This window comes from Arachis hypogaea, chromosome 5 (assembly GCF_003086295.3).
Source record: "Arachis hypogaea cultivar Tifrunner chromosome 5, arahy.Tifrunner.gnm2.J5K5, whole genome shotgun sequence".
In the NCBI taxonomy this organism is placed as follows: domain Eukaryota; kingdom Viridiplantae; phylum Streptophyta; class Magnoliopsida; order Fabales; family Fabaceae; genus Arachis; species Arachis hypogaea.
In genome coordinates, this window is record NC_092040.1 from 69,522,967 (window position 1) to 69,534,790 (window position 11,824).

Genomic DNA, 11,824 nt, shown 5'->3' on the forward strand with positions numbered 1-11,824 from the left:
AAAACTCAAAACCAAGTAGCAAAATATAACCTCAATCATAGAATCCAACAAAGATTATCTAAAAATATTCATGCTAAAATAGCATTTAGGCAATAAGGAGGCAACAATGTGGAGTAAACAAAGTCAATAATCCAACACTTGTAATGAAAAGAGAGAAAATAAAATGAAAACCAAACTAAAACTAACTAAAATAAATGGTTATCCATGGTGTTTGGAAGTGTTAGATCAGGGGTAGGAGGAGGGAAGAAGAAAGGAGGAGGAAAGAAATAGAAAGAGGAGAAGAAAAGAAATGTGGTGAAGGAAGGAAATCCACGCGTACGCGCGCATGCCGCGCGCGCGCGGATGGTGTATTTCGAGAGTGGCGCGTACGCGTCATGTGCGCATGTGCGCGAGTGGGGTTGTACCAAAGGCACAACGTTGGCGTGGCGTAGGCATAACTCTCTGGAAAATGTATGGAATGTGGAACTTCTCAATCCACGCGTACGCACGCATGGCACGCTCGCGTGGATGGTCGAAAACGCTTGATGCACGCGTACGCGTACAGTGCGCGTACGCGTGGATGGTGCTTTGTTTTTCAAAAATTTTTGCTATGTTTTTGCACCAATCCAAGCATTCCAAACCTCCAAACAGCTACCAAAACAACATTTAACCTTATTTAACATACTAAACTACCAAATATACTCAACTAACTAAACAAAACATGAAATTAGACTAATTCTACCAAATATTTACAAAAGAGAAAATGAAAAGATTTTACCATGGTAGGGTGTCTCCCACCTAGCACTTTTATTTATTGTCCTTAAGTTGGACTTATGGGGGGCTTCTCTCAAGGTGGCTTGTGCTTGTACTCATCTTGGAACTTCCACCAATGCTTGGACTTCCAATAAGCTCTATCATTCAAGATTAATATCTCCAAGCTTTGATGGAGTTCTTCACAAACCATGGGCTCCCAATGTTGATCCTCATGTGTTCCCGGATCCCATATTTTGTCTTCACACCCATCTCCAAGTTGATTATCATCAATCCATGTGGGTGGTGAGCACGGTGAATTCTCAACAAAGTGACCAAACATCCTTCTTGACCCATGTACTCTAGTTATACACCAACCTTTGCTATCAAGCTTTGGACATGTGACCATAATGAACCTAGAATGATGCTTCCAACCACTAACCATCTCTTTTTGACTCTTAAAGCCACTAATTTTTCTAAGTTGACCATCCGTCTCAAGCAAACCATATTCAAGGGAAATAACAAAGCTTAAGTATAAGGAATTTACCCACTTGAATGAGAGAATGGATGGTGGTGGCTTGGGGAGAGGTATCTCCAATGTGCTTGCAAGCTCTACTCCCTTGTTTGCTTCTTTGTCAATCTCCACCTCTTCATAAACTTCTTCATTCTCAATCCTTTGTTCATCAACTTCATCTAACTCTTCTCCATCACTCAAGTCATAAATGGGAGGTTGAGAGAAATCTACCTCCACATCACTTTTAAATTCATTGGGAGAAGGTTCTTCAAATTCAAAGGATTCTTCACCAAGAAGATTGGATGCATGATCTTCATCACCAAGGGAACTCAATTCTTGCTTCACTCCTTCCAAGTCTTTATTCAAAATTTGCCTTGGAGGTTGTGCACTCTCCTCCTCAACATCAAATTCACTCTTCTCGGAAGGATTTTCTATGATTTTAGCTTCCCAAGGAGGTTCCGCATCTCCTAAGTCTTCAACCACTTCTTCCTTTTCTTCAATAATCATAGGCTTCTCCAATTGTTCTAATACAAAATGGCATTCCTCATTTTCCACCGGAGTTTCCAATCTCTCCTTCATGCTATGCTCTTTAATTGATTCTCCACATGTGACCATGGGAGTGCTTTGAGTGCTCAAGCATTGGGAGGTTAAAATTCTTACTACCTTGGTCAAGGTAGCCATAAATTCTAGTGTCTCCCTTTGCATTTCTCCTTGCCCTTGAAGTATAAGGCTAAGGATTTCATCCATTAAGGATTGGGGTGGATAAGAGGGTTCATTGTCTTGGAGAAAGGGTTCATTATAAGAAGGTGGTTCTTCTTGGTAAGGTGGTGGTGTGTATTGAGGTGGTTCTTGGGAGTAGTAATCTTGGAATTGTGGTTCCATGTATGGCTCATATGGTTCAAAAGGAGGTTGGTATGGTGGGTAAGGATCATAGTCATATGGAGGTGTTTGTTGAAAAAAGGCTTGTGAGTGTGGTTGAGGTTCATGTTGAGGATATGACTCATAGGCATATGGTGGTGGTTCTTGAAAATCACAAGGAGATTCACCATAGCCATTGGATTGATATGCATCAAAAAATGGCTCTTTTTCATAGTGCATTGGTGGGGGTTGTTGCCATGAAGATTGATCATATGCATATGGCTCCTTCCACCTTTGGTTATCCCATCCTTGATACACATCTTCATTGTAATCTCCACTTCCTACAACATAGTTGTAATCACACTCATAGCCAAAATGAGAATTCATAGTAAAAAGAGAAAATAAAAAAAACTACTAAGAAATAATGAAACAAAGTCCTAACTAGCAAGCAATCCAAAAAAAATCAAGCTATTCACAATATTCACATATATACAATAACCAATAACATAACACCATTGCAACTCCACGGCAACAGCGCCATTTTTTGATGATTGGATTTTTGACGGTATAGAATTTCATAAATGAATTCTCGTTGCAAGTATAGTTTCCAAACCAATCAAAAATCCTTTCATACAAAATATTGTTTGTCACTAGTACAAACCCCTAAAATTAATAACCGAAGTATTTAAACCTCGGGTCGTTCTCCCTAGGAATTACAATAAAGTGTCTTGTTATTGGTTTTGAGTTATTTTGGGGTTTTGGATAAGAGGCATGAAAGTAAATGGCAATGAAAATAAACTAACAACTATAAAAGGCTCTTGGCAAGGTATGAAAATTACAAGTCCTATCCTAGTTATCCTTCTCAATTGTGATGAGAATTGTTCATTGCTACCACTTAGTTAACCCTTACTAAATAAAGGAAAGTCAAGTGGATGAATTGACTTGAGCCACAAGTCCTAGCCAACTCCCAAGGAAAGACTAGCTTTAGTGCACTCCAAACCAATTAGCAATCTCTCCAATTATCAATCAACAAAGGAATTAGATAACTCAAGTGTCACTAATTACTCTACCTAGGCCAAGAGGAACAAAATCTATACTATATCTAGAAGAGGCATTTCAACAAACACATAAAAGGTAATAAAAGTAAACAACATAAATTGCAAGAATTAAAGAGAGATCTAACTACAAAGGCAAGAGATCAATAATAGAAAAGCAAAGAAGAACAATTATTATGGATTACCTCTTATTGAATTGAAAGGAAATAGAAGGAACAATAGTAGATCTACAACAAAATGCAAGAACAACATAAAGGAAATTACAATAAAAGAATGGAAGAAGAATGAATGTAACAACAAGGAATTGAGAAGATAGAAATAGAAGAAGATGAATTAAAATCTAGCTCTAAGAACTAAACCTAATCCTAGTCCTAATCCTAGAGAGAAATGAGAGCTTCTCTCTCTAGAAACTACTTCTAAAACTAACTAAACTATGACTAATGATCAAAAGTATGAAAGTATGTCCATTCTCCCTTCAATCCTTGGTTTAAATAGCATCAGAAATGAGTTGGATTGGGCCCACAAGGCTTGTAAATTCGCTAGCCACGAGTTTGCATGAAGTGATCACATGCACCAATGGCGCGTGCGCGTACAGTGCACGTACGCGTCCTTATACGTATAGAAACTATGGAAAATCTTATATCGTTTCGAAGCCTCGGATGTTAGCTTTCCAATCCAACTGAAACCACATCATTTGGATCTCTGTAGCTCAAGTTATGATCATTTAAGTGCGAAGAGGTCGGCTTGACAGCTTTCCGGTTCTTTCATTTCTTCATGAGTTCTCCAACTTTTCATGCTTTCTTTCTTCATTCCCTTGATCTAATCTTTGCCTCCTAAACCTTAAATCACTTAACAAACATATCAAGGCATCTAATGGAATCAAGTTGAATTAGATTTAGCTATTTTAAGACCTAAAAAGCATGTTTTCACTCTTAAGCACAATTAAAGGAGAATATATAAAACAATGCTATTTCATTGAATAAATGTGGGTAAAAGGTTATAAAATCCCCTAAAATCAATACAAGACAAACCCTACAAATGGGGTTTATCAACCTCCCCACACTTAAACCAAGCATGTCCTCATGCTAAAACCAAGAATGAAGCAAAGGGTATGGCATTTATTCAATGGAACTAACTAAATGCAATCTATCTATATGCAACTATCTAAATGAATGCAATTGCTTGGTCAAAATAAATCAATTCCCAAGAAGCATATATGCACAAGGGCTAAAGGACTAGCAAGTCTAATCCACAATTGAATTGAGTTACTAAATATTTTTACAAACTTGCATGAAAAATTATACTTATAGATGGAAACATGTAATTGAGCATCAAACCCTCACCGGATGTGTTTGCACTCTATTTGCTCAAGTGTTTAGGGTTGACTCTCTCAATTCTCCCCTAATCATGTTTTCCAAGATTTGTTCTTCTCCTAACAATCAACATATATTTCATGCATGCTGGTAGACGAAATTGTGATCATATTCATTGTAATTGGATTTTAGAAATTGGCACGAGTGGACACAACTCCGTTCAACTAACCAGCAAGTGTACTGGGTCGTCCAAGTAATAAACCTTACGTGAGTAAGGGTCGATCCCACAGAGATTGTTGGTATGAAGCAAGCTATGGTCACCTTGCAAATCTCAGTTAGGCAGAAAAAAGGGGAATTGTGATTATTGGAATAAATAATAAATAAAAAGCAATAATAAAAGGGATAGAATACTTATGCAAATTCATTGGTGAGAATTTCAGATAAGTGAATGGAGATGCTGCATGGCTCAAGGACGCCTGCTCTCCTACTGCTTCTACTCAGTCTTTCTTACTCCTTTCCATGGCAAGCTTTGTATAGGGGTTCACCATCAACTGTGGCTACTTTCATTTTCTCGGGAAAATGATCCTATGCGGTTGTCAGTCGCACGGCTAATCGTCTGGAGGCATCACCCATGGCTGATGGCTACATCCCATCCTCGCAGTGAAAACTAATGCTCACGCACTCTGTCACAGTACGGCTAATCACTGGTTGGTTCCCGCTCCTACTGGAATAGAATCCCTTGATTCTTTTGCGTCTGTCACTAACGCCCAGCAGGTTACAAGTTTGAAGCACGTCACAGTCATTCATTACTGGAATCCTACTCGGAATACCACAAACAAGGTGAGACTTTCCGGATTCCCAGGATCCTACTCGGAATACCACAGACAAGGTGAGACTTTCCGGATCCTCATAAATGCCGCCATCTATCTAGCCTATACCACGAAGATTCTGTTGGGGAATCTAAGAGATACACGTTCAAGCTCTGTTTCATGTAGAACGGAAGTGGTTGTCAATCACACGCGTTCATAAGTGAGAATGATAATGAGGGTAATTTGACTCATAACATTCATCATGTTCTTGGGTAATAAGAATAAGAGAGATTTGAATAAAAGATAATAGAATTGCATTAATACTTGAGGTACAGCAGAGCTCCACACCCTTAATCTATGGTGTGCAGAAACTCCACCGTTGAAAATACATAAGTAAAAGAGGTTCAGGCATGGCCGAATGGCCAGCCCTCTCCTAACGTGATCAATGATCTCCTAAGATGAAGAATAAAACAAAACTGAGACCAAAGATGAAACGTGGTCAAAAAAGACGTCTAATACAATAGATAAATGTTCTATTTATAATAAACTAGCTCCTAGGGTTTACATGAGTAAGTAATTAATGCATAAATCCACTTCCGAGGCCCACTTGGTGTATGTTTGGGCTGAGCTTGATCAATCCACGAGCTAAGGCTTCTCTTGGAGTTGAACTTCGAGTTATGACGTGTTTTGGGCGTTCAACTCCGGATCATGACGTTTTTCTGGCGTTTAACTCCAGACAGCAGCATGAACTTGGCGTTCAACGCCAAGTTACGTCGTCAATCTTCGAATAAAGCATGGACTATTATATATTGCTGGAAAGCCCTGGATGTCTACTTTCCAACGCCGTTGAGAGCGCGCCAATTGGAGTTCTGTAGCTCCAGAAAATCCATTTCGAGTGCAGGGAGGTCAGATTCCAACAGCATCAGCAGTCCTTTTGTCAGCCTTCTTCAGAGTTTTGCTCAAATCCCTCAATTTCAGCCAGAATTTACCTGAAATCACAAACTCATAGTAAAGTCCAGAAATGTGAATTTAACATAAAAACTAATGAAAACATCCCTAAAAGTAGCTTAAACTCACTAAAAACTACCTAAAAACAATGCCAAAAAGCGTATAAATTATCCGCTCATCACAACACCAAACTTAAATTGTTGCTTGTCCCCAAGCAACTGTAAATCAATTAGGATAAAAAGAAGAGAATATACTATAAATTCCAGAATATCAATGAATGTTAATTATAATTAGATGAGCGGGACTTGTAGCTTTTTGCTTCTGAACAGTTTTGGCATCTCACTTTCTCCTTTGTAGTTCAGAGTGATTGGCGTCTCTAGGAACTTAGAATTTTGGATAGTGTTATTGACTTTCCTAGTTAAGCATGTTGATTCTTGAACACAGCTACTTATGAGTCTTGGCCGTGGCCCTAAGCACTTTGTTTTCCAATATTACCACCGGATACACAAATGCTACAGACACATAACTGGGTGAACCTTTTCAGATTGTGACTCAGCTTTGCTAGAGTCCCCAGTTAGTGGTGTCCAGAGCTCTTAAGCACACTCTTTTTGCTTAGGATCACGACTTTAACCACTCAGTCTCAAGCTTTTCACTTGGACCTTCATGACACAAGCACATGGTTAGGGACAGCCTGATTTAGCCGCTTAGGCCTGGATTTTATTTCCTTGGGCCCTCCTATCCATTAATGCTCAAAGCCTTGGATCCTTGCTTTTTCTTTCTAAAATTTTCGCCATTTTTTTTTGCTGCTTTTTCTTGCTTCAAGAATCAATTTCATGATGTTTTTGAGATCATCAATAACATTTCTCTTTGTTCATCATTCTTTCAAGAACCAACAATTTTAACACTCATAAACAACAAGATCAAAAATATGCACTGTTCAAGCATTCATTCAGAAAACAAAAAGTATTGTCACCACATCAATATAATTAAATTAAATTCAATAATAATTTCGAAAATTATGTACTTCTTGTTCTTTTGAATTAAAACATTATTCATTTAAGAGAGGTGAAAGACTAATGGATTTTATTCATAGCTTTAAGGCATGGTTACACACTAATGATCATGAAGTAAAGACACAAAACATAGATAAACACAATATTAAAAACCAAAAAACAGAAAGAAATAAAGAACAAGGAATGAATCCACCTTTAGTGGCGTCTTCTTCTTGAAGGACCAATGATGTTCTTCAACTCTTCTATGTCCCTTCCTTGCCTTTGTTGCTCCTCCCTCATTGCTCTTTGATCTTCTCTTATTTCTTGGAGAATGATGGAGTGCTCATGATGTTCCACCCTTAATTGCTTCTAATATTTGTGTGGAGGACAACTTATCCCCTGAGGTATCTCAGGGATCTCTTGATTTGCAGCCACATGTTCTAACCAACTGAGCTATTCCAGCTTATATATAAGTCTTTCCATCTCCCAAGACTCAGAGGTGGAAGCTTTTGTCTTCCCTTTGAGGTTTCTCTGGCCTTAGGTGCCATTAATGGTAATGGAAAAGCAAAAAGCTATGCTTTTACCACACCAAACTTAAAATATTGCTCGCCCTCGAGCAAGAAAAGAAAGAAGAGAAGAAGAAGAAGATGGAGGTGAGTGAGGGGAGATGGATTCGGCTATATGGGTGGGGTTGGGTGGGAAAGAGGAGGTTGATGTGAATGGTGAATGGGGTGATTGATGAAGAAGATTGGGAATTGTGACAAGGGGAATTCAAATCACAAAAATAGGATTAGGAGGGAAGGTGGGAATATGGTAGGTGGGGATCATGTGGGGTCCACAGATCCTGAGGTGGGGATCCTGTGGGGTCCACAGATCCTGAGGTGAAAAGAAATACCATTCCTTCACCATATAGGCATGAAAAATGCCTTCATGCATCATTCTGGCGTTCAAACGCCCATTGGTGCATGTTCTGGGCGTTCAACGCCCATGTGATGTATGTTTCTGGCGTTGAACGCCAGTTTCATGCTTGTTCCTGGCGTTCAGTGCCAGTTTGTCCTCTCTGTGCACCATCCTGGCGTTTAACGCCAGGTTGTTGCTTGTTTTGGGCGTTCAGCGCCAGAATGGTGCTCTGTTCTGGCGTTAAACGCCGGCCAGATGCACCTTCTGGGCGTTGAACGCCAGCCCGTGCGTCCTCCAGGGTGAAAAATTTTTTTCTTCTGTTTTTGACTCTGTTTTTAATTTTTTTGATTTTTTCGTGACTCCTCATGATCATGTACCTAATTAAACACAAAAATAACACTAAAACAAAATAAAATAAAATTAGATAAATAAAATTGGGTTGCCTCCCAACAAGCGCTTCTTTAATGTCAATAGCTTGACAGTGGCTCTCATGGAGCCACAAGATGATCAGATCAATTTAGTGTGTTGTCTCCACACCAAACTTAGAGTTTGGATATGGAATTTGAACACCAAACTTGGAGTTTGGTTGTGGCCTCACAACACCAAACTTAGAGTTTGACTGTGTGGGCTCTTCTTGACCTTGAACTGAGAGAAGCTCTTCATGCTTACTCTCTTCTGTCACAGAGGGATGGCCATGTGCATTAAACACAAGGTAGTCCCCATTCAATTGAAGGATTAACTCTCCTTTGTTGACATCTATCACAGCTTCTGCTGTGGCTAGGAAAGGTCTTCCTAGGATGATGGATTCATCATCTTCCTTCCTAGTGTCTAGGATTATGAAATCAGCAGGGATGTAAAGGCCTTCAACCTTTACTAGCACGTCCTCTACTATTCCATAAGCTTGTCTCAATGACTTATCTGCCAATTGCAATGAGAACAAGGCAGGCTGTACCTCAATGATTCCCAGCTTCTCCATTACAGAGAGTGGCATAAGATTTATCCCTGACCCCAGATCACATAGAGCTTTTTCAAAGCTCATGGTGCCAATGGTGCAAGGTATTAAGAACTTGCCAGGATCTTGTTTCTTTTGAGGTCGAGTTCTCTGAATCCAAGTATCTAGTTCACTAATGAGCAGGGGAGGTTCACTTTCCCAAGTCTCATTACCAAACAACTTGGCATTCAGCTTCATGATAGCTCCTAAGTATTGAGCAACTTGCTCTCCAGTCACATCTTCATCCTCTTCAGAGGAAGAATAGTCTTCAGAGCTCATGAATGGTAGAAGGAGATTTAATGGAATCTCTATAGTCTCTGTATGAGCCTCAGATTCCTCAGGATCCTTAATAGGAAACTCCTTCTTGCTTGAAGGACGCCCCAGGAGGTCTTCCTCACTAGGATTTTCGTCCTCCTCCTCCCTAGTGCATTCGGCCACTTTGATCAAATCAATGGCCTTGCACTCTCCTTTTGGATTTTCTTCTGTATTGCTTGGGAGAGTACTGGGAGGAGTTTCAATAACTTTCTTACTCAGCTGGCCCACTTGTGCTTCCAAATTTCTAATGGAAGATCTGGTTTCATTCATGAAACTGAAAGTGGCCTTTGACAGATCAGAGACTATATTGGCCAAATTAGAAGTGTTTTGTTCAGAATTCTCTGTCTGTTGCTGAGAAGATGATGGATATGGCTTACTATTGTTCAGCCTATTGCGTCCACCATTGTTAAAGCCTTGTTGAGGCTTTTGTTGATCCTTCCAGGAGAAATTTGGATGATTTCTCCATGATGAGTTGTAGGTGTTTCCATATGGTTCACCCATGTAATTAACCTCTGCCATGGCAGGGTTCTCAGGATCATAAGCTTCTTCAGAAGCTGCCTCTCTAGTACTGTTGGATGCATGTTGCAATCCATTCAGATTTTGAGAGATTATGTTGACCTGTTGAGTCAACATTTTGTTCTGAGCCAATATGGCATTCAGAGCATCAATTTCAAGAACTCCTTTCTTCTGAGGTATCCCATTATTCACGAAATTCCTCTCAGAGGTGTACATGAACTGGTTGTTTGCAACCATGTCAATGAGTTCTTGAGCCTCTTCAGGCGTTTTCTTCAGGTGAATAGATCCACCTGCAGAATGGTCCAATGACATTTTCGAAAATTCAGAGAGACCATAATAGAATATATCTAATAGGGTCCATTCTGAAAACATGTCAGATGGACATCTTTTGGTCAGCTGCTTGTATCTTTCCCAAGCTTCATAGAGGGATTCACCATCTTTTTGTTTGAAGGTTTGAACATCCACTCTCAGCTTGCTCAGCTTTTGAGGAGGAAAGAATTTATCCAAGAAGGCAGTGACCAGCTTATCCCAGGAGTCCAGGCTATCCTTAGGTTGTGAATCCAACCATATTCTAGCTCTGTCTCTTACAGCAAAAGGGAAAAGCATGAGTCTGTAGACTTCAGGATCAACTCCATTAGTCTTTACAGTCTCACAGATCTGCAAGAACTCAGTTAAAAACTGATAAGGATCTTCAGATGGAAGTCCATAAAACTTGCAGTTTTGATGCATTAATGCAACTAGTTGAGGCTTAAGCTCAAAGTTATTGGCTCCAATGGCAGGAATGGAGATGCTTCTTCCATCAAACTTGGACGTTGGCTTTGTGAAGTCACCAAGCATTCTCCTTGCATTATTATTATTATTATTATTTTCGGCTGCCATGTCATTCTCATGTTCGAAAATTTCTGAAAGGTTATTTCTGGATTGTTGTAATTTAGCTTCTCTTAATTTTCTCTTCAGAGTCCTTTCAGGTTCTGGATCAACTTCAACAAGAGTGCCCTTTTTCCTGTTCCTGCTCATATGAAAGAGAAGAAAACAAGAAAAGAAAAAGGAATCCTCTATGTCACAGTATAGAGATTCCTTTATGTTAGTAGAAAGAGAAAGGGTAGAAGAATGAAAAAGAATGAATAGTCTGTATAAAGAGTAAGGATAGGGGGTGAAGAGAAGTGTTAGTAATTAATTAATTAAATAGAAGAAGAGAAGAGAGGGAGAAAAAATTCGAAAATAATTTTTGAAAAAGGGGTTAGTATTTTCGAACATTAGAGATAAGATAAGATTAAAATTAAAATTTAAAACAAAAAGAGTTTTTGAAAAAGAGAGGGAGAATTTTCGAAAATTAGAGAGGGAAAAGTAGTTAGGTGGTTTTGAAAAAGATAAGAAACAAACAAAAAGTTAGTTAGTTGATTGAAAAAGATTTGAAATCAAATTTTGAAAAAGATAAGAAGATAAGAAGTTAGATAAGATATTTTGAAATCAAAATTTGAAAAAGATAAATTTTTTGAAAAAGATAAGATAAAAGATAAAAAGATATATTTGAAAAAGATATTTTGAAAAAGATTTAATTTTTAAAATGACTTAACTAACAAGAAACTACAAGATAAGATTCTAGAACTTAAAGATTGAACCTTTCTTAACAAGAAAGTAACAAACTTCAAATTTTTGAACCAATTACATTACTTGTTAGTTAATTTTCGAAAATTTGATAAAAAGATAAGAAAAAGATTTTTGAAATTATTTTGAAAAATAATTTTTGAAATTTTCGAAAATTATATGAAAAAGATATGATTTTTGAAAAAGATTTTGAAAAGATAAGATTTTTAAAATTGAAATTTTGACTTGACTTGTAAGAAACAACTAATTTTGAAAATTTTTGACCAAGTCAACCCG